The following is a 5000-nucleotide window of genomic DNA, read 5'->3' as shown; positions in this document are numbered from 1 at the left end:
TTGCGGTACGCGGGCCTCTCACTGCTGTGGCCTCTCCCGTTGCAGAGCACAGGCTCCGGACGCGTGGGCTCAGTGGCCATGGCTCACGGGCCCAGCCGTTCCGCGGCATGTGGGATCTTCCCGGACCGGGGCACGAACCCGTGTCCCCTGCATCGGCAGGCGGACTCTCAACCACTGCGCCACCAGGGAAGCCCCAGACTTATTTTTAACAAATTTTGATGAAAGGAGTCTGTTGATGTGTTAGGGGCTGTATAGTCCAGAAGCTTCATATCTGAAAAAAGATAGACCTTGAGAATACTAATTAATAAGCTTCTACTCATTGAGTGGTCTCCTGTAGGCCTGGAGGAAACCTAGATGAATCACAGACCTATCCACTTTCTTAAGTGCTAAAGCCCTAACTATTTAAAACACTAACCAAGGGAATTCCCTGGCAGTCCAGTGGTTAGGACTCGGCGCTTTCACTGCCCAGGCTGTGTTCAATCCCTGGTCGGGGAATGAAGATCCTGCAAGCCTCTCGGTGCGTCCAAAAGAAAAAGAAAAACACACTAACCGAAAGGTAGGTTGTGGTTCTTTGTGCTAAAATAAAACACTTGTCCTATTGAAAAGCCTTGGGAACTTAGGCTGAAATGGGAAGCTCAAGTGAATTGTATGTAGCTAATTTTGATTAGCAAATTTGAAGAATTTCTGTGACAAGGCCACATAAAATAATCCATGCTTAAAAAGTTGCTGATTCTCCATTGTCCTCCATCCCCTTCCCTTCAAAAATGCAAATTTATATTTTCTGGTTTAAACTACTTGTGTATCTCTCCAGGGTCTGCTGGGTCCTCAGTATGCTTACTTATCAAGACCTTGGCTGAGCTCTGTCCTCTCTCCAGAACTCCAACCTCAGAACACTTTCTCCAAGTTCTCTGTCCTTGAATTCTCTTCAATCCATTTGTTGCCTTTCTAAGGTCGTCTTTTAAAACTTGGCTCCTGGGACTTCCCCGGTGGTCCAGTGGTTAAGAATCCACCTTCCAATGCTAGGGGACTTGGGTTCGATCCCTGGTTGGGGAACTAAGCTCCCACATGCCGTGGGGCAACTAAGCCTGCATACCACAACTAGAGAGAAGCCCGTGTGCTGCAACGAAGACCCAGTGCAGCCAAATGGCTGCATATTTCTCAGGCTTAGCTTTGGTTGACAATCAATTTAACATGCTAAATCAGTGTTCATACCAGCCTCACCATTTTTTCATATCAAAGTGTTTACTATTTAGTATTTTTCTTTTGAGTATTTAGAGTGTTTGTTTTTGCTGGTTTCTTTTGCTGTTTTGCTGGTAATTACAAAGCTGCAGTGAATGTACATTTATCTTCATGTACTTGTGTTCCTGTAGGATAAATTTCTAGATGTAAAATAACTGCATCAAAGGGATCAAGCGTAAAATAGTGTCAGTTTGCCTCCAAAATATTGTAATTTATATGCCAACTAATAGTGGTAAGAGAAAGCTCCTGTTTCAGGAACTGTCATACTTGTCTTTTTATTAGCATCTACCCCAGCCTCTTACTTGTTAACACAGTTTTGCACATGGTAGTTAAGTTTTTTAAAATACTAACTTGAATTAATTCGTTTTAAATTTGATAATTTTCCCTATTTTTTGAAATTCTGTAGTCAAGATGTACAAGAGGATTCCAGTTTATCAGTACAGAACTGAATCAGATTCAAGATTATACTCCCACCCAACCCTGTGCTGCTTCTCCAAAGAGGGAATTTGAGCAGCAAAAGATAACTTTTCTTCCACACACTATACCACTAGGTGCCGGACAATGCAGATCAATGACTCCCACCCCAGGTTTGTGCAGAGAACAACTTGCACGGTTGTAAGCATGGCGCTGCACCTCTGTGGTTCTTAATTATGGTCCACTGTCATTTATTGGAAAATATGAAGTAGTAAGCCTAAAATGTTAATTAACATTTATTGAGCACTTATTATGTGTCAGGTGCTGTTAACTTTTAGTCAAACAGCCCTTTCTAACAAGTACTATTATGCCCACTTTATATGTGAGATGCACGGAGAGGTTAAGGAACTTAGTCAATGCCATTCCAATCATTAGGAATGCCTCTAATGCTAATGCTCCGTGATTCTGAAAAGTGCAAGCTACTCTATGTTGAAGCATTTTCTTAATAGCCTGAAGATAATTCAAATCTTGTTGAAATACGTGGTGGTGGATATATGGATGTTCATTGTATTTTCTTCTGTATGCTTGAGAACAGTCGTAATTAAAAGGTTTATTTTTTTTTTTTTTTTTTTTTTTTTTTTTTTGGGCCTCCCAGGGCTGCGGCCTCTCCCGTTGCGGAGCACAGGCCCCGGACACATAGGCCCAGCGGCCCAGCCACTCCGCAGCACGTGGGATTCCCCTGGACCGGGGCACGAGCCCGCGTCCCCTGCATCAGCAAGCGGACTCTCAACCACTCCGGGCGCGAACCCGTGTCCCCTGCATCGGCAGGCGGATTCTCAACCACTGCGCCACCAGGGAAGCCCAAAAGGTTTATTTTTTTTTTAAAGCAATAGCATGCTACTTATTTTGCTTTAATTCTGTGTTCTTTATCTCTGAGAACTTCTAAGATCGTTACAACATTGTTGATCAACAAGCATTTGGGGAAACCCACTATGGGCACTTTTTAGATGACCAGGAGAACTCAAGGGAACAGAAGATTCAGCAGCAGCTGCCCTCAGGAAGTTTACAAAGTGAACTTCAAACCTCACACCCTCCTGGGATGAAGGTCTTTTTTAAGTCTGTTTTGAGGAAGGGGAAATTCAGGGAAGCGCTAGTAGAGATCCCAATAGAAGATGAGAATATGGAAATTATGAAGACAAAAGCTGCAAAGTGGAATTTGAATTTATGGAAGAGAAATCATCCCCCTCCCTTCTTCTAAAGGAAGCAGAGAACAGCAGAAATAGCAGCAGCAGAGACCTACCCCTTGGCAGCTAATAGAGTTGTTAGTACAGCTGCATCCCATTGTACCCTGTATCCTCATCCTAAAACTGCTCTCCAACAGCCTTTGAAGCTTGGCAATTTTTTTTTCTTTTTAATAGCAGTTATTACCATCTGTTGATCACAGCAGTGTTTAGGTTTTTTGTTTGTTTATTTTTGTTTTGGCTGCGTTAGGTCTTTGTTGCTGTGCATGGGCTTTCTGTAGTTGCGGCGAGCGGGGTCTACTCTTCATTGCAGTTCGCAGACTTCTCATTGCAGTGGCTTCTCTTGTTGCGGAGCACGGGCTCTAGGCGCACAGGCTTCAGTAGTTACGGCTCACGGGCTCTAGAGCGCAGACTCAGTAGTTGTGGCACACGGGCTTAGTTGCTCCACAGCATGTGGGATCTTCCTGGACCAGGGATTGAACCCGTGTCCCCTGCATTGGCAGGCGGATTCTCAGCCACTGGGCGCTGGGGAAGTCCTGGGCCTTGGCAATTTGATACTCACTTGGAGCTATGCTGTGTCATAGAAGTGTGGGGAAGCCATCTTGTGAGTTCTTGGGGCCTCAAAACTCCTGCCTTCTTAACCTGAGCCGAGAAGCAGAGAAGGCCTTGGTTTCATAGCAAGAGTGAATGTTAAATGTGCCTGACTCCAGGGAAAAAAAAAATTGGTCAGACAACAAATGCATCTATTTATATCCTATAATCTGCTGGGCCAGCAACATGCTAATAACCAGCTGGGCATGATGGAGAGGCCACAAGCCGACTGTCAGAATGGGAAGATGCCTACACTAGTGGTCAGTGAAAATAATCCACATGAACTTGCTGCATAAGCCAAAAAATACTGTATAAAGTATCCTTCCTGTTAGTATGAGCTGGTTTCACCACTTACTAGTTCACATCCCTGGACAAGTAAACCTGTGCCCTCTTGGAGCCTCAGTTTCCGCATCTATAAAATGGAAATAATAGTTCTCTGTTTATCTTAGGGCTCTTGGAAACTCAGGTGAGATCATTTATGCAAAAATTTCTTGTAAACTGGACAAATGTATTATTACTCAAAATCTGTTCTAGTTAAAAACAGTAAGACTCGAGAATTATGCATGCCAGGGGAGAAGTCAGTGGGAGGGATTGGGGAACCTTGTGTGGCAGCCACTAGCAAGCCATTTACCATTTATCCCTTTCTGGGCACACGGCTTGACCATATTCCTCAGCCTTGCTTGCAGTTAGATGTGGCCATGTAACTGAGTTCCAGCCAATGGAATGGTAGTAATGTACACCACTTGGAGGCCTGGTCCATAAAATCCCCCACTGCACTCCTCAATGCCCTATCACCCTGCTGTTGGCTTGATGCAGACAAATACAGTAACCTTAGAAGCCAGTGTTAAGATAGAAAAGCTACAAGGTAAAAGACACCTGGGGCTCTGAATCACCACCAGTGGCTTGGAGAAGAGCTACCCACTGATCTAGAACTTCCATTTTGGATTTTATAGAGGAAGAAATAAACTTTTGCTACACTTGGGCCATTATATTAGCTTGAACCATATGAAACTGCCAATATTTGACTTTTCTACCTATATAAATGATAATTTCATATGATTCAACCTAGTAGATATTCTTGTTTGTTTCAGCAACTAGTGCACCCTTAATAACACCATCTTAGATAAGGTCAATCTTTTTTATTTTATTTTACTTTTTAAGTAATTATTATTTTAAAAAATATTTATTTATTTGGCTGCACCAGGTCTTAGTTGCGGCATGCGGGATCTTTGTTGTGGAGTGTGGGATCTTCATTGCAGCATTCGAACTCTTAGTTGTGGCAGGTGGGATCTAGTTCCCTGACCAGGGATCAGACCTGGGCCCTCTGCATTGGGAGCCCGGATTTTTAGCCACTGGACCACCAGAGAAGTCCTTTAACCTTTTTTAAAAATTGAAGTATAGTCAGTTACAATGTTGTGTTATTTTCAGGTGTACAGTAAAGTGATACATTTATATATGTATTCTTTATATATATGTTCTTTTTCTGATTCTTTTCCTTTTTTTTTTTTTTTTTTT

The sequence above is a fragment of the Lipotes vexillifer genome, unplaced genomic scaffold, assembly GCF_000442215.2.
Source record: "Lipotes vexillifer unplaced genomic scaffold, Lipotes_vexillifer_v1.1 scaffold259, whole genome shotgun sequence".
NCBI classification, from domain to species: Eukaryota; Metazoa; Chordata; class Mammalia; order Artiodactyla; family Lipotidae; genus Lipotes; species Lipotes vexillifer.
This window is presented reverse-complemented; position numbering follows the sequence as displayed.